Below are 19,508 nucleotides of genomic sequence, written 5' to 3'. Positions count from 1 at the left end.
GTCTATACAAGGTCCCACAGTTGACAGTGCTTGTCAGAGCAAAAACCAAGCCATGAGGTTGAAGAAATTGTCAGAGTCAAATTGCTACGAGACAGTATTGTGTCGAGGCACAAATCTGGGGAAGGGTACCAAAAATGTCTGCAGCATTTAAGGTCTCAAAGAACACAGTGGCCTCCATCATTTTTAAATGGAAGTTTGTAAGCACTAAGAAGCACTAAGAGCTGGCCGCACGGCCAAACTGAGCAATTGGGTGAGAAGGGCCTTGGTTAGGGAGGTCACCAAGAACACGATGGTCCCTCTGACAGAGCTCCAGAGTTCCTCTGTGGAGATGGGAGAACCTTCCAGAAGGACAACCATCTCTGCAGCACTCCACCAATCAGGCCTATATGGTAGAGTGGCCAGAGGGAAGCCACTCCTCAGTAAAAGGCACATGACAGCCCGCTTGGAGTTTACCAAAAGGCACCTACAAAGGACTCAGACCATAAGAAACAAGATTCCCTGGTCTGATGAAACCAAGATTGAACTCTTTGACCTGAATGCCAAATGTCACGTCTCGAGGAAACATGGCACCATCTCTATAGTGAAGCATGGTGGTGGCAGCATCATGCTGTGGGGATGTTTTTCAGCGGCAGGAACTGGGAGACTAGTCAGGATCGAGGGAAAGATGAACGGAGCAAAGTACAGAGAGATTCTTGATGAAGTCCTGAGGTCTCTGGAGCAGGTTCTCAGACTGGGGCAAAGGTAACATTAGAGTGTCTAGTTTGAGAAACAGGTGCCTCACAAGTCCTCAACTGGCAGCTTCATTAAATAGTACCCGCAAAACACCAGTCTCAACATCAACAGTTAGGAGGCAACTCCGGGATGCTGGCCGTCACAAATGCTGATGCTCCAGATACCCAACTAGTCTAAAGAAGGCCAGTTTTATTGGTTCTTTAATCAGAACAACAGTTTTCAGCTGTGCTAATATAATTGCAAAAGGGTTTTATAATGATCAATTAGCCTTTTAAAATGATAAACTTGGATTAGATAACACAATGTGCCATTGGAACACAGGAGTGATGGTTTCTGATAATGGGCCTCTGTATGCCTATGTAGATATTCCATTAAAATATCTGCCGTTTCCAGCTACAATAGTCATTTACAACATTAACAATGTCTACACTGTATTTCTGATCAATTTGTTGTTATTTTAATGGACCAAAAAATTTGCTTTTCTTTCAAAAACATGGATAATTCTAAGTGACCCCAAACTTTTGAACGGTAGTGTATGTAAATGTAATTGTTTATTTTTATTTATTTGCAAACATTTCAACAAACTTATATTTGCTTTGTCATTATGGGGTATTGTGTGTAGATTGATGAGGAATTTTTCTATCAATTTTAGAATAAGGCTGTTAGGTAGCACTGTAGATAGATTGACAGACAGGTCAGTGGGTTGGAGTCAAGTCTCCAGACATTAAGTGCCCTGCTGTATTTTCCACTCAGGCAGAAACATCAGAGACACATTTATTTCTCCACCTAGGGAATACTGGAGCACTCCCTCAGCCAGGGTTATTTTAGGACTACTAAGACCCGAAAACCAACACACACACACACACACACACACACACATACACATACACATACACATACACACACACACACACACACACACACACACACACACACACACACACACACACACACACACACACACACACACACACACACACACACACACACACCTTGTATAAGTTAAGACGTCTGGATGTTTTTTCTCTGGTTTCTATAACAGCTCCAGCATATATTTCTTGAGCCTTGGAAACCAGGACACATGATTTAGAAAAGATGTTCCTAGACAGGAGGCAGAGTGTGTGTGTGTAAATTCATGCAAGTGTGTGTGTGTTCGTGCCTGTGTGTGTGTTTGCATGCTTTTGTACGAGTGTGTCTCTGCGTACATGTGTGTGTGTACGGAGCCCTGGAGTAGCGGGTTTGTTTTGAGTTAAAGGGAGAACAGGGTTGGTGAACAGAACAGCCATGTGGAGAAGTAGTGTGGAGGGAGAGAGATGAACCGCTGTGCTCAGCACTCTGCTACTTGTTGGCTTTGTCCCAAATCGCACCTTATTCCCTACATAGTGCACTACTTTTGACCAGAGTCGTATAGGTCCTGGTCAAAAGTAGTTCACTATATATAGAATAGCTTTCCATTTGGGATGTTGCCCTAATGGCATCAGCATCTGTCCAGCATGTGCTCCCCAGCCAACCACTCACACTGCTGCCTCCTGCCACCACATCATCAGATCACATTCCCCCCCCTCTCTCTGTTTAACCCTTTCCCTCTCTCTCTCTGTTTAACCCTTTCCCTCTCTTTCTCGGTTTTTCTCTTTGTCCGTTTCACTCTCCCTCCCTCATTCTGGGTTCTCCTCTTTCCGTGTCTCTCCCTTCCTCTCCTCCTCTGTCTGTTTGTTTCTCCCCCTCCCTCCCTCCCTCCCTCCCCAGAGAGAAGAGATTACGGTGTGGATACAGGCCATCAGGTGAGAGCCCTCCCTTAGACCACACTGAGTCAGCTAGGGACACCACATTGAACGATCACAGACGGTAATGTGCCGTCTGTCTTTGTCATTTTGCTGTAGATTACAAACAGGTGTCTTGTACAGCCGCTTCTTTTGTTTGCAGAGACGAGGAACTCTGGTAGGTCTTTGTCTCATTACGATGTTCAAATCTTAAAAGACCTTTATCACATACTGATGAACAGAACAGAACGAGCAGACTCAGAAGCAAGGCCACATGTTGTGTGGGAGTCAACGCAGGTCCCCGATGTTCTCAAAATAGCAAACCATGACTCACTGAAGTTCTCACCCTGCTCGAGAATAACCAGGCATTGAATTCTCCTAGATGAGGTCCATCAGCAATGAATTGAACATCTTTCATACAAAATGTAAATATCTGTGTTTGGAGTGTGACTCCTCGTTGAAGGTCTGGGACCCTTTTCCCTGGTAAAGAGTAGGCAGGTTGCCTCATCCTTCACTGGGCTGAAGCCAACTTGTCATGTATCAGGACAATGAATGACAGAAGAGTTGGCTACAGCACATACAGTACAGAATGGGACAAGGACATTAGCCTGGGTGGCCTGACTGGTCTAGCGGTAATGCCACAGCCTCCAGCACATGTGTCTACAGTGTCAACATAAACGGCAATATGTCACATTTGAACCTGACACAACCTATTTCTTTCCCCACTGTCACCCTCTCTATCTATCGGTTCAACAAAGTCAGAAAATAGCTACAAAAAATAATAACCAAATGTATGTACAGTTAAAGTCGGAAGTTGACATACACTTAGGTTGGTGTCATTAAAACTCATTTTTTCAACCACTCCACAAATTTCTTGTTAACAAACTATAGTTTTGGCATGTCGGTTAGGACATCTACTTTGTGCAAGACACAAGTAATTTTTCCAACAATTCTTTACAGACAGATTATGTCACATATAATTCACTGTATCACAATTCTAGTGGGTCAGAAGTTTACATACACTAAGTTGACTGTGCCTTTAAACAGCTTGGAAAATTCCATAAAATTATGTCATCGCTTTAGAAGCTTCTGATAGGCTAATTGACATCATTTTAGTCAATTGGAGGTGTACCTGTGGATGTATTTCAAGGCCTACCTTCAAACTCAGTGCCTCTTTGCTTGAGATCATGGGAAAATCAAAATAAATCAGTAAAGACATCAGAAAAATAAATTGTAGACCTTCACAAGTCTGGCTTCATCCTTGGGAGCAATTTTCAAATGCCTGAAGGTACCACGTTCATCTGTACAAACAAGAGTACGCAAGTATGAACACCATGGGACCACGCAGCCGTCATACCGCTCAGGAAAGTCCTGTCTCCTAGAGATGAACGTACTTTGGTGCGAAAAGTGCAAATCAATCCCAAAACAACAGCAAAGGACCTTGTGAAGATGCTGGAGGAAACAGGTACAAAAGTATGTATATCCACAGTAAAAGGAGTCCTATATCAACATAACCTGAAAGGCCACTTAGCAAGGAAGAAGCAACTGCTCCAAAACCGCCATAAAAAAGCCAGACTACGCTTTGCAGCTTGCACATGGGGACAAAGATTGTACTTTTTGGAGAAATGTCCTCTGATCTGATGAAACAAAAATAGAACTATTTGGCCATAATGACCATCGTTATGTTTGGAGGAAAAAGGGGAAGGCTTGCAAGCCGAACAACACCAACCCAACCGTGAAGCACGGGGGTGGCAGCATCATGTTGTGGGAGTGCTTTGCTGCAGGAGGGACTGGTGCACTTCACAAAATAGATGGCCTCATGAGGAAGGAAAGTTATGTGGATATATTCAAGCAACATCTCAAGACATCAGTCAGGAAGTTAAAGCTTGGTCGCAAATGGGTATTCCAAATGGACAATGACCCCAAGCATACTTCCAAAGTTGTGGCAAAATGGCTTAAGGACAACAAAGTCAAAGTATTGGAGTGGCCATCACAAAGCCCTGACCTCAATCCTATAGAAAATTTGTGGGCAGAACTGAAAAAGCGTGTGCTAGCTAGGAGGCCTACAAACCTGACTCAGTTACACCAGCTCTGTCAGGAGGAATGGACCAAAATTCACCCAAGTTATTGTGGAAGGTTTGTGGAAGGCTACCCGAAACGTTTGACTCAAGTTAAACAATTTTAAGGCAATGCTACCAAAAACTAATTGAGTGTATGTAAACTTCTGTATGTGAAGAAATAAAAGCTGAAATAAATTTTTCTCTATACTATTATTCTGACATTTCACATTCTTAAAATAAAGTGGTGATCCTAACTGACCTAAGACAGGGATTTTTTTACTAGGATTAAATGTCAGGAATTGTGAAAAATTAAGTTTAAATGTATTTGGCTAAGGTGTACGTAAATTTCCGACTTCAACTGTATGTATGTATGTATGTATGTATGTATGTATGTATGTATGTATGTACGTACCAGTAGAAAGTTTGGACGCCTACTCATTCAAGCGTTTTTCTTTATTTTTACTATTGTAGAATAATAGTGAAGACATCAAAAATATGAAATAATGCATATGGAATCATGTAGTAACCAAAATATATTTTAGATTCTTCAAAGTCACCACCTTTTGCCTTGATGACAGCTTTGCACATTCTTGGCAATCTCTCAACCAGCTTCACCTGGAATACTTTTCCAACAGTCTTGAAGGAGTTCCCACATATGTTGAGCACTTGTTGGCTGCTTTTCCTTCACTCTGCAGTCCAACTCATCCCAAACCATCTCAATTGGGTTGAGGTCGGGTCATTGTGGAGGCAAGATCATCTGATGCAGCACTCCATCACTCTCCTTGGTCAAATAGCCCTTACACAGCCTGGAGGTGTGTTGGGCCATTGCCCTATTGAAAAACAAATTATAGCCCCACTAAGCACAAACCAGATGGGATATCGCTACAGAATGCTGTGGTAGCCATGCTGGCTAAGTGTGCCTTGAATTCTAAATAAATTACTGACAGTGCCACCAGCAAAGCACCCCCACACCTCCTCCTCCATGCTTCACGGTGGGAACCACACATGCGGAGATAATCCGGTCACCTACTTTGCGTCTCACAAAGACACAGCAGTTGGAACCAAAAATCTCAAATTTGGACTCATCAGACCAAAGGACCGATTTCCACCAGTCTAATGAACATTGCTCGTGTGTCTTGGCCCAAGCAAGTCTCTTCTTCTTATTGGTGTCCTTTGGCAATGGTTTCTTTGCAGCAATTCGACCACGAAGGCCTGATTCACGCAGTCTCCTCTGAACAGTTGATGTTGAGATGTGTCTGTTACTTGAACTCTCTGAAGCATTTATTTGGGCTACAATTTCTGAGGCTGGTATTTCTAATGAACTCTGGGTCTTCCTTTCCTGTGGCGGTCCTCATGAGAGTCAGTTTCATCATAGCGCTTGATGGTTTTGCAACTGCACTTGAAGAAACTTTCAAAGGTCTTGACCTTTTCTGGATTGACTGACCTTCATGTCTTAAAGTAATGATGGACTGTCGTTTCTCTTTGCTTATTTGAGCTGTTCTTCCAATAATATGGACTTGGTCTTTTACCAAATAGGGCTCTCTTCTGTACACCACCCCTTGCCACAACACAACTGATTGGCTCAAACGAATTAAGGAAAGAAATTCCACAAATTAACAAGGCACACCTGTTAATTGAAATGCATTCCTGGTGACTACCTCATGAAGCTGGTTAAGAGAATGCCAAGAGTGTGCAAAGCCATAAGACTCCTAAACGGGTAATCAAATGGCTACCTGGACTATTTGCATTGTCCCGCCCACCCTACCCCTCTTGTACACTGCTTCTACTCTCTGTTTATCATATATGCAGAGTCACTTTAACTATACATTCATGTACATACTACCTCAATTAGCCCAACTAACCGGTGCCTGTATATAGCCTCGCTGCTGTTATAGCCTCGCTACTGTTATTTTTCACAATATTTTTACTGATGTTTTTTATTTCTTTACTTATCTAGTGTTCACCTAATACCTATTTTTTTTACTTAAAATAGCACTGTTGGTTAGGGTCTGTAAGTAAGCATTTCACGCTAAGGTCTACACCCGTTGTATTCGGCGCACATGACAAATAAACTTTGATTTGAAGCTGTCATCAAGGCAAATGGTTGCTACTTTGAAGACACTCAAATATATTTTGATATGTTTAACACTTTTCTGGTTACTACATGATTCCATATGTGTTAATTCATAGTGTTGATGTCTTCACTATTATTCTACAATGTAGAAAATAGTAAAAATAAAGAAATACCCTTGAATGCGTAGGTGTGTCCAAACTTTTGACTGGTACTGTATATATCTGTCTTTATCTACCTGGGCCTATGGAAACCTTTGAGACCGATACTGTATCTATGTCTGCAACTGCTAACAGTCTGTCTTTCTCAGTGCTTTGTCCTCTCTCTGTCTGACAGAACATGTAGAAGGGAGAGCCAGACAACCACGTGGCGAGGCATGGCGTTAGCCACCTCTCTGGTTCCATCTACTGGCCGGCAAACGCCACTTACGGTACAAGGCCATCTGAGACAAAGACACTGGCTTCGTTTGAAATGGCACCCTTCCATCTTTAGTAGACTACTTTTGACTAAGGGTCCACAGGGCTCTGGTCAAAACTAGTCCACTATATAGGGAACAGGGTGCAATTTGGGATGCAGCTAAAGACATTGGCAGCGGGAGCAGCCTAGCGCACCTTGTAGCTCACAATAGGGGATATGATAACATACAGGCTTTGTTCAAGCCCAGCTCCAACACTATCTACTGGACTTCTGACACAACATGCAGACAGCTGAAGAGATACAGAGTACAATGACCCTTGCCTTGCACACTGATCTGAAGTCAGTATGTACACCACCTAATGGTTAAATGGTAGGCTGTGAGGGATGGCAAGCTGAGCCTAGATCTGTGGCTAAGGACAACTTCTAGCTTGAGCACTTGACACAAAATACAATAGATCACAAGGATGCGCGCGCGCGCACACACATACACACACACACCTGATCTGCCTTAGTAGCTAAGATGACAACAGCTCATCCTCCAGGTATCTAGCAGCTATCTAGGCCAGTGGTTCCCTCCCATTTAACTGACCCACTAGAGCTGCTAGTTGTCCATGTGACCCGACTAAGTACACAAGACAGATGTTAGATACTAGGATCCAGTCCCATCCCGAGTCGCTCCCAGATCCAAATCGTATTACCCATGACCCATCAGTGGGTCTTAACACAGCATTTGGAAAGACACAAGCAGAGATGTACTGGTTAAGATGTAGAGATGTCATGTTAGGCAGTAGGACCCTGTCCTAGGCACCAAGACTAAGATCACTTTATTCCTCCATTTGTAGACAAGGTCCAACGGAAATGTGACATCCGCTTTACCGCAACCTCTCTAAAAGACTCACACACAGGTTGGAGAGGGGGGCTGCCAAACTACGGAACCTGTTGAGCAGCTGTTGTGGGTTTACGTGCCTTGCTCAAGGGCACAACGACAGGCGATGGCATCTAGAATTTGATACCAGCAACCCTCCAGCTGCCAGATCACTTCCCGCACAATTTTTCCAGTTAGACCCGGGATTTGAACTGACAACCATCCTGCTGCTGGCTTGCCCCTCTAACTGCCAGGCTACCTGCCACCCAAGACCCCCCAAAATATGTTGGTTTAATGTATTCCAATAAAAAGCACACCCAGAGAAAATTATTTAGTGTAGAGGTGCTGACTAACAGCAAATAAACTGTAAGCTATAAAAATAAAGAGTTGCACACTCTATATATAAACTCACAGTAATTTATTGGGTAAAACAGCAATGTTTCAGCATCACTGTGCCTTCTTCAGGATCATGTATTCAAACCAGAGGTGTACTGATTAAAACAATAACGTGTATAAACTATGAGACCAGGAGCAGAGAAAAACACTAACAGCTCTAGGATTGAAAAATGTCAGTAACTTTTCCAAAATTCCCAGCTTTTCCAGAAATCACGGATGGAAAATTCCTGAAATTAGGGGGGAATAAGCAGGAAATCCAATGTCCTCCAGCCAGGATTTCTGGAATACATGGGAAAGTTATTGGAATTTTGCAACCCTCAACAGCATTGACTCAAAGACAGACTTCATGAAACGGAGAAGGCTCCGTGCTCTCTCTCTGACTCCCTAACTTGCTAGCTCTCTCCCAAAAAGAGAAAAAGAGAATCCTTAACAACACTCCCTCAAAGGCTGCATTTTCAGGAAAGTTTCAGATCTAGGTTATACAGGAGAGATGGAGAGAGAGAGATGGTGATGGAGATGGTGAGAAGATAGGAGGGAGAAGAGAGGAGGGAGAAGGTGAGAGAGAGAGGGAGAAGAGAGAAGGTGAGAAAGAGAGGAAAATAAGAGGGGAAGGAACCGAGAGAGCGAGTGAGCTAGAAAGAAAGAGAGCAAGATATAAAGAGAGAAGGTGCATGGGAGGATAAGAAGAGGAAAGAAAGAGAAGAGAGCTGGTCAATAAACTCTGGGGGGGAGTAGAAAAGTGTTAGATGACTGTCTGAATGCAGCAGCAGGGTTTCTACTGGGATGTGAAAGTGGATCAAGGACGGTTGAATAAGAGATGATTGAGTGGCTCTGGCGGAAATATACACACCCACACAGCCCCCCCCTCCCCCAAGCCCATCTCACACGCCAAAACAACTTAATCTCACCCTGACTCAATCCCTCCATGACAGGTACAAACACACACACGCCACACACCCCTGACTCAACCACTGCGAGGGTCTAACCGAGACATCTGTGCCCCCTAGAGTCACATCCTCTCCAGGGATAGATCACCAGGGTGACGTGGTCCACACTGGGACATCCTCTCCAGGGATAGATCACCAGGGTGACGTGGTCCACACTGGGACATCCTCTCCAGGGATAGATCACCAGGGTGACGTGGTCCACACGGGGACATCTTCTCCAGGGATAGATCACCAGGGTGACGTGGTCCACACTGGGACATCCTCTCCAGGGATAGATCACCAGGGTGACGTGGTCCACACGGGGACATCCTCTCCAGGGATAGATCACCAGGGTGACGTGGTCCACACGGGGACATCCTCTCCAGGGATAGATCACCAGGGTGACGTGGTCCACACTGGGACATCCTCTCCAGGCATAGATCACCAGGGTGACGTGGTCCACACTGGGACATCCTCTCCGGGGATAGATCACCAGGGTGACGTGGTCCACACTGGGACATCCTCTCCAGGGATAGATCACCAGGGTGACGTGGTCCACACTGGGACATCCTCTCCAGGGATAGATCACCAGGGTGACGTGGTCCACACTGGGACATCCTCTCCAGGGATAGATCACCAGGGTGACGTGGTCCACACTGGGACATCCTCTCCAGGGATAGATCACCAGGGTGACGTGGTCCACACTGGGACATCCTCTCCAGGGATAGATCACCAGGGTGACGTGGTCCACACTGGGACATCCTCTCCAGGGATAGATCACCAGGGTGACGTGGTGCACACTGGGACATCCTCTCCGGGGATAGATCACCAGGGTGACTGTTCTGCTGGTGAATGTGCAGTCACTGGAGAACAAATTGGATGAACTCCGTGTGACAAGGACAATATAGTATATCTCATGGGTTTCTTCATGCATCGTCTAGACGGGACGACAGCCTCGGGTAAGACTAAGACGGAGGGGTGTGTCTCCTTATTAAGAGCAGCTGGTTCAAATATCTAAATGTTAAGGAAGTCTCAAGTTTTTGCTCACCTGAGTTAGGCTACCTTATGATAAGCTGCAGACCACACTATTTACCAAGAGAGTTTATCTATATTTTCACAGCTGTCTATTTACCAGCACAAACCGATGCTGGCACTAAGACCGCACTCAACGAGCTGTATAAGGCCAAAATCAAACAAGAAAATGCACACCAAGAGTCAGCCTCTGAAATCTGTTTGACCAGCATGTCACCTGTGCAACTAGAGGCAACAACCTCCTGCTCACCTTCACTCCACACACAAGGCTCTCCTCGCCCTCCCAAATCTGACTACAACTCTATCCTCCTCAATCCTGCTTACAAGCAAAAACTCAAACAGGAAGTACCAGTGATGCGCTCAATGCGGAAGTGGTCAGTTGAAGCGGATGCTAAGCTACAGGACTGTTTTGCTAGCACAGACTGGAATGTGTTCCAGGACTCATCCGATAACATTGAGGAGTTTACCACATCAGTCACTGGCTTTATTAATAAGGGCATTGACGATGTCGTCCCCACAGTGACTGTACGTACATATTCCAAATAGAATCCACACATTACAGGCAACATCTGCACTGAGCTAAAGCTGCCGCTTTCAAGGAGAACACACACCGACAGAGTCATTGCGCAAAATAGTACGCAGCATGATCTGGATACGTATACAACAAAAGTTAAACATTCACCATCTGCTACCATTTCTGTCAAGCCTTCTACGCATACCGTTTTACGCATACGTTCGATAAATCCAACGTATGCAACACACCGAACTCAGTGCAAATGCCTCTGCAACGCAATGCTGCAAGGCAAACGCAGCATTTCGTTGAAAATGAATGTACCAAAATGCAATGGAGCTGTCGGAGTGATCGAAACATTAGAAATCCTGCTACGACCTCCGATGAACCATCAAACAGGCAAAGGGTCAATATAGAACTAAGATAGAATTTGACTGACACTCGTCAAATGTGTCAGGGCTTGCAAACTATCACGGATTACAAAGGGAAACCCAGCCGTGTGCTGCCCAGTGACGCAAGCCTACCAGATGAGCTAAATGGCTTCTATGCTAGTTTTAAGGGCAAGCAACACTGAACCATGCATGAGAGCACTAGCTGTTACGGACGACTGTGTGATCTCGCTCTCCATAGCCGACGTGAGTAAGACCTTTAAACAGGTTAACATTCACAAGGCCGCGGGCCAAGATGGATTACCAGGACGTGTACTCAAAGTGTCTTCACTGACATTTTTAACCTCTCCCTGACCCAGTCTGTAATACCTACGTTTCAAGCAGATCACCATAGTCCCTGTGCCCAAGAACGCCAAGGTATCCTGCCTAATTGACTATCACCCTGTAGCACTCACATCGGTAGCCATGAAATGCTTTGAAAGATTGTTCATGGCTCCTATCAACACCATCATCCTAGACACACTGGACCCACTCCAATTCGCATACCACCCAATCAGATTCACAATCTCTACTGCACTCCACACTGCCCTCTCCCACCTGGATAAGAGGAACACCTATGTGAGAATGTTGTTCATTGAATACAGCTCAGCATTCAACACCATAGTGCCCTCCAAGATCATAACTAAGCTCAGGACCCTGGGACTGAACCGCCCTCTGCAACTGGATCCTGTAGTTCCTGACGGGCTGCCCCCAGGTGGTGAGAGTAGGCAACAACACATCCGCCACAAACCACGCACAACTCCAACATTACCATTAAGTTTGCTGACGACACGGCGGTGGTAGGCCAGATCACCAACGACAATAAGACAGCCTATAGGGAGAATGTCAGTGACCTGACAATGTGTTGCCAGGACAACAACCTTTCCCTCAACGTCAGCAAGACAAAGGGCTGATCGTGGACGACAGAAAAGTGAAGGCCGAGCCACATCGACAAAGCTGTAGTGGAGCTGGTCGAGTTCCTCTGTGTACACATCACTAAGGAATAAACATGGTCAACACACATAACGCCTCTTCCCCCTCAGGAGGCTGAAAAGATGTCATGGGCCTTCCGATCTTCAACATGTTCTACAGCTGCCTTATTGAGAGCATCTTTACAGGCTGAATCATTGCTTGGTTTTGCAACTGCTTGGCATCCAACCACAAGGAGTTAGAGGGTAGTGCGTATGGCACAGTACATCATTGGGGTTGAGCTCCCTGCCATCCAGAACCTACAGTGCATTTGGAAAGTATTCAGGTCCTTGACTTTTTCACATTTTGTTACGTTACATCCCTATTATAAAATGGATCGAATTAAAATGTTTCCCTCATCAATCTACACACAAAACCCCATAAAGACAAAGCAAAAATAGTTTTTTATAAATGTTTGCACATAAAAAAAAACTAAAAAAAACAGTTACCTTATTTACACAAGTATTCAGACCCTTTGCCATGGACTTAAAATTGAGCTCAGGTGCATCCTGTTTCCATTGATAATCTTGAGATGTTCCTATAACTTGGAGTCCACACCTTTGGTAAATTTAATTGATTGTACATGATTTGGAAAGGCACACACCTGTCTATATAAAAGGTCCCACAGTTGACAGTGCATGTCAGAGCAAAAACCAAGCCATGAGGTCGAAGGAATTGTCCGTAGCGCTCCGAGACAAGATTATGTCAAGGCACAGATCTGGGGAAGGGTACCAAAAAATGTCTGCAGCATTGAAGGTCTCAAAGAACACAGTGGCATCTATCATTCTTAAATGAAAGAAGTTTGGAACCACCAAGACTTCCTAGAGCTAGGCGCCCATCCAAACTGAGCAATTGGGGGAGAAGGGCCTTGGTCAGGGAGGTGAACAAGAACCCGATGGTCACTGACAGAGCTCTAGAGTTCCTCTGTGGAGATGGGAGAACCTTCCAGAAGGACAACCATCTCTGCAGCACTCCATCAATCAGGCCACTATTGTATAGTGGCCAGACGGAAGCCACTCCTCAGTAAAAGGCACATGACAGCCCGCTTGGAGTTTGCCAAAAGGCACCTAAAGACTCTCAGACCATGAAAAACAAGATCCTCTGTTCTGATGAAACCAAGATTGGCATGAATGCGAAGTGTCACGTCTGGAGGAAACCTGGCACCATCTCTACAGTGAAGCATGGTGGTGGCAGAATCATGCTGTGGGGATGTTTTTCAGGGGCAGGGACTGGGATACTAGTCAGGATCGAGGGAAAGATGAATACAGCAAAGTACAGAGAGATCCTTGATGAAAAACTGCTCCAGAGACCTCAGACTAGGGTGAGGGTTCACCTTCCAACAGGACAACGACCCTAAGCACACAGCCAAGACAACACAGGAGTGGCTTCAGAACAAGTCTCTGAATATCCTTGAGTGGCCCAGCCAGAGCCCAAAATTGAACTTGACCGAACATCTCTGGAGAGATCCAACCAGACAGAGCTTGAGAGGCTCTGCAGAGAAGAATGGGAGAAACTCCCCAAATTCAGGGTGTGCCAAGCTTGTAATGTCATTACAGGCTCGAGGCTGTAATCGCTCACAAAGGTTCTTCAACAAAGTGAGTAAAGTGTCTTTAGTAAAATACTTATGTAAATGTGATATTTCCACTTCTAAAAAACAGTTTTTACTTTGTCATTGTCGGGGATTGTGTGTAGATTGACGAGGGGAAAAAAAAGATTTGTAACAATTTTAGAGTAAGGCTGTAACCTAACAGAATCTGAAAATAAATCAAGGGGTCTGAATACTTTCAGAAGGCAATGTGTATGTGTGTGTGTGTGGAGATGAATGCATAACTGTGAGTGAGTACATGTGTGCTTAGGTGCAGAGAGTCAGTGCAGATGATCAGTCCAGTTTAAATGTTCAGCAGTCTGATTGCTGTCTGAACCTGTTCGTATCAGACCTCATGCCACTTAAGGATATTCAGAGACTTGTCCTGTACATTTCGATGAAACATGGTGAAGCCCCGAAATTGCCTTCCCTGGAACCCTGTGTTTCAGACATAAGGAAGTGGATGGCGGCAAATGTTTTATTTTTAAACTCGGACAAAACAGAGATGCTTGTTCTAGGTCCCAAGAAACAAAGAGATCTTCTGTTGAATCTGACAATTAGTCTTACATTTACATTTTAGTCATTTAGCAGACACTCTTATCCAGAGCGACTTACAGTAGAGTGCATACATTTTATTACATTTTTTTTAGTTTTTTACATACTGAGACAAGGATATCCCTACCGACCAAACCCTCCCTAACCCGGACGACGCTATGCCAATTGTGCGTCGCCCCACGGACCTCCCGGTTGCGGCCGGCTGTGACAGAGCCTGGGTGCGAACCCAGCCCAGCCTGGGCGCGAACCCAGAGACTCTGGTGGCGCAGCTAGCACTGCGATGCAGTGCCCTAGACCACTGCGCCACCCGGTCTTGATAGTTGTACAGTCGTCTCAAATATAACTGTGAAGGACCTCGGCGTTACTCATATCAAGACTGTTTCAAGGACAGCTATTTTCCATCTACGTAACATTGCAAAAATCTGAAACTTTCAGTCCAAAAATTATTTAGAAAAATGTATCCATGCTTTTGTCACTTCTAGGTTAGACTACTGCAATGCTCTACTTTCCGGCTACCCAGATAAAGCACTAAATACATTTCAGTTAGTGCTAAACACGGCTGCTAGATTCTTGACTAGAACCAAAAAATGTGATTACATTACTCCAGTGCTAGCCTCTCTAAACTGGCGTCCTGTTAAGACAAGGGCTGATTTCAAGGTTTTACTGCTGACCTACAAAGCATTACACGGGCTTGCTCCTACCAATCTTTCCGATTTGGTCCTGCCGTACATACCTACACGTACGTTACGGTCACAAGACGCAGGCCACCTTACTGTCCCTAGAATTCCTAAGCAAACAGCTGGAGGCAGGGCTTTCTCCTATAGAGCTCTATTTTTATGGAATGGTCTGCCTATCCATGTGAGACACGCAGACTCTGTCTCAACCTTTAAGTCTTTATTGAAGACTCATCTCTTCAGTAGGTCCAAAGATTGAGTGCAGTCTGGTCCAGGAATGTGAAGGTGAACGGAAAGGCACTGGAGCAACAAACCGCCCTTGCTGTCTCTGCCTGGCCGGTTCCCCTCTCTCCACTGGGATTCTCTGCCTCTAACCATATTACAGGGGCTGAGTCACTGGCTTACTGGTGCTCTTCCATGCCGTCCCTAGGAGAGGTGCGTCACTTGAGTGGGTGGAGTCACTGACGTGATTTTCCTGTCCGGGCTGGCGCCCCCCATTGGGTTGTGCCGTGGCGGAGATCTTTGTGGGCTATACTCGGCCTTGTCTCAAGATGGTAAGTTGGTGGTTGAAGTTATCCATGTAGCGGTGTGGGGGCTGTGCTTTGCCAAAGTGGGTGGGGTTATATCCTGCCTGTTTGGCCCTGTCCGGGTGTATAGTCGGACGGGGCCACAGTGTCTCCCGACCCCTCCTGTCTCAGCCTCCAGTATTTATGCTGCAGTAGTTTATGTTTCGGGGGGCTAGGGTCAGTCTGTTATATCTGTAGTACTTCTCCTGTCTTATCCGGTGTCCTCTGTGAATGTTAGTATGCTCTCTCTAATTCTCTCTCTCTTTCTTTCTCTCAGAGGACCTGAGCCCTAGGACCATGCCTCAGAACTACCTGGCCTGATAACTTCTTGCTGTCCCCAGTCCACCTGGCCGTGCTGCTGCTCCAGTTTCAACTGAACCCTGACCTGTTCACCGGACGTGCTACCTGTCCCAGACCTGCTGTTTTCAACTCTCTAGAGACAGCAGGAGCGGTAGAGATACTCTCAATGATCGGCTATGAAAAGCCAACTGACATTTACTCCTGAGGTGCTGACCTGTTGCATCCTCGACAACCACTGTCATTATTATTATTTGACACTGCTGCTCATCTATGAACATTTGTACATCTTGGCCATGTTCTGTTATATTCTCCACCCGGCACAGCCAGAAGAGGACTGGCCACCACTCATAGCCTGGTTCCTCTCTAGGTTTCTTCCTAGGTTCTGGCCTTTCTAGGGAGTTTTTCATAGCCACCGTGCTTCTACACCTGCATTACTTGCTGTTTGGGGTTTTAGGCTGGGTTTCTGTACAGCACTTTGTGACATCAGCTGATGCAAGTGGGGTTTATAAATACATTTGATTGATTGATTGATGCTTCGATACCGTCTGCCCAACGGTATGGGAGTGAACAGCTCGTGGCTGGGCTGTGTGGGGCCCTTGAAGATGCTGCGGGACTTCCTCAGGCACCATTTTGAGTCGATGTCCAGGATGGGTTGGGACATACTGGGCCATCTTCACTACCCGCTGGAGGGCTTGCAGTCGTGGACAGAGCAATTTACATACCAGGCCGTGATGCAACCGGTCAGGATGCTCTCGATGGTGCAGCGGTAGTATTTGGAGAGGACCCGGGGTGGCATGCCAAATTTCTTAAGCCTTAGGAAGTAGAGATGCTGTTGTGCCCTCTTGACAAGAGTGGTGGTGTTGTTGGTCCATGTCAAGTCCTCGGTGAGGTGGACACCAAGGACCTTAAAACTGCTGACTCTCTCTGTATAATCACATTCATTGGTAAAAACGGTATTGTACTGAGCTATACTGGACTAGACTGAACTATAATTAAGCAATAAGGCCCGAGAAGGTGTGGTATATCCGCCATAAACCACAAACCCCTGAGGTGCCTTATTGCTATTATAAACTGGCAACCAACATAAATCCAATAGTAAAGTATTTTTGATTCATACCTGTGATTTATTGTCTGATATAAACATTCAGCATCCAGGACTGAAACTACACAGTTTATAATGAGCTAAACTGAATTAGACTGTACTGATTTATAATGAACTATACTAAACTAGAATAAACTATTGGTTTATAATGAGCTAAACTGAACTAGACTGTGCTGATTTATAATGAACTATACTAAACTAGAATAAACTATTGGTTTATAATGAGCTTAACTGAACTAGACTGTACTGATTTAGAATGAAATATACTAAACTAGAATAAACTATTGGTTTATAATGAGCTAAATTGAACTAGACTGTACTGATTTATAATGAACTATACTAAACCAGAATAAACTATTGGTTTATAATGAACTATACTGTACTGACCAATAATTTGTATTTGTTCATTTATTTCACCTTTATTTAACCAGGTAGGCCAGTTGAGAACAAGTTCTCATTTACAACTGCGACCTGGCCAAGATAAAGCAAAGCAGTTCAACATACAACATCACAGAGTTACACATGGAATAAACAAACATACAGTCAATAATACAGTAGAAAAAGTCTATATACAGTGTGTACAAATGAGGTAAGATACGGGAGGTAAGGCAATAAATAGGCCATAGTGAAGAAATAATTACAATGTAGCAATTAAACACTGGAGTGATATATTTGCAGAAGATGAATGTGCAAGTAGAGATACTGGGGTGCAAAGGAGCAAAAATAAATAAATAACAGTATGGGGATGAGGTAGTTGGATGGGCTATTTACAGATGGGCTATGTATAGGTGCAGTGATCTGTGAGCTGCTCTGACAGCTGGTGCTTAAAGTTAGTGAGGGAGATTTGAGTCTCCAGCTTCAGTGATATTTGCAATTCGTTCCAGTCATTCCAGTCGTTCCAGAGCTGCCAAAGGAGGAATTGGCTTTGGGGGTGACCAGTGAAATATACCTGCTGACCAGTGAAATATACCACCCGTAGCGTGTGCTACGGGTGGGTGCTGCTATCGTGACTAGTGAGCTGAGATAAGGCGGGGCTTTACCTTTAGACTTATAGATGACCTGGAGCCAGTGGGTTTGGCGACGAATATGAAGCGAGGACCAGCCAACGAGAGCATACAGGTCGCAGTGGTGGGTAGTATATGGGGCTATACTAAACTAGAATAAACTACTGGTTTATAATGAACTAGACTGTACCGGTCTATAATGAGCTATACTAAACTATTGACCTATGAGCAATACTGAACTAGACTGTACCGGTCTATAATGAGCTATATTGAACCGGTCTATATAGAGCTATACTGAACCGGTCTATAATGAGCTATACTGTACTATACAGTGGACTAGACTGTACTGGGCTATACAGTGTACAGGCCCACACCGGGGTGTAATGGACTATACTGGTTAATGGTGTCAGAGCGCTGGTGTGATGTGGTTGAGATCAGATCAGTGCACTCCCTCCCTACTGCTCAACAGATCTGAGTCGTCTGCCCCCTCACCGCTGGCAGCGTGGCTCAGGCCTAACGCAAGACAAATGTTTTCCTAAAGCTGCCTGGCGTTGAATCAGCTTTATTCATTCTACTGCCGCTTTTTCCCTCTTCTCTTTCCCTGTGGAGCGACTACTTGGACGACGACTTCAAGCCCTCTTTCTTTGCTAGGTTTCTATACAGCTGGGTCCCATTGTGGTGTGATGAAAGTCTGTGTGTGTCTGAGTTTGATTCTGCCCACGTCTCTAACCGGAGCGACAAACTATTGGCGTTAACTAGATAAACATTAAACACACAAGTCATCTTCTACTTGGCATCGATGTAATCATGGCGTTATACCACAACTAGGTTTATTTATTTATTTTGGACAAATGTACAGGCTGGGTGGTAGTCAAGTGAGCGTTGGGCCAGTAACTGAAAGGTTGCTGGTTCGAATCCCCGAGCTGACTAGGTGAAATCTATCTACGTGCCATTGAGCAAGGCACTTAACCATAATTGCTCCTGTAAGTCGCTCTGGATAAGAGCGTCTGCTAAATTACTAAAATGTCAAATGTAGTAAAGTATGCATGTGTGTTTTCTATTGACAGCAGTGGAGAGTGAAGCTGGTAACGACTGTTTAAATGTACTACTAGCAGTCGCTGATCTACTGTTCATGTGCTTGACGGTAATAACCTTATGGTATCAAAGAAAGTTTAAGACTGAATTCAATATCTTCTCAAAACTAAATGCATAATTTAAAACAATCTGAATAGAACAGATCAAAAAGGACTAAAGACTGCTCAATGGTGAAATACAAGCAAAGAAAGGCAACCTGTTCTCAGTGTAGGCTATTGAGAGCTGTGAGAGAGATATCTATTTCCCATATTAAGTCTTGTTGCCTCAGAAACTATGAATAAAACAATTTACAGTATTTGATCTACTAATCAAAACTTTGTGATCAAAACAGTGTCACCCCCCTAAAATGTGCTAAATAAAACAACAATCTACTCTTCATAAACTTAAAGCATTTCTAAAAGTAAAAAACATTTCAAATCTGGGGGGGGGGGGGTCCATCAACATTTTCTACTACGACCAC

The 19,508-nt window shown here is 44.7% G+C and overlaps 1 protein-coding gene across 1 annotated transcript in view; it reads right to left on the bottom strand.

Annotated features, from left to right (window-relative positions):
* Positions 1-19,508, bottom strand: part of efl1 (elongation factor like GTPase 1) — a 107,105-nt gene that overhangs the window by 47,979 nt on the left and 39,618 nt on the right. The gene's annotated exons all lie outside the window — the stretch shown is intronic.

Source organism: Salvelinus fontinalis, chromosome 35, assembly GCF_029448725.1.
Source record: "Salvelinus fontinalis isolate EN_2023a chromosome 35, ASM2944872v1, whole genome shotgun sequence".
NCBI classification, from domain to species: Eukaryota; Metazoa; Chordata; class Actinopteri; order Salmoniformes; family Salmonidae; genus Salvelinus; species Salvelinus fontinalis.
The sequence above is the reverse complement of the archived record's forward strand: the minus strand, read 5'-3'. Positions and strand labels throughout refer to the sequence as shown.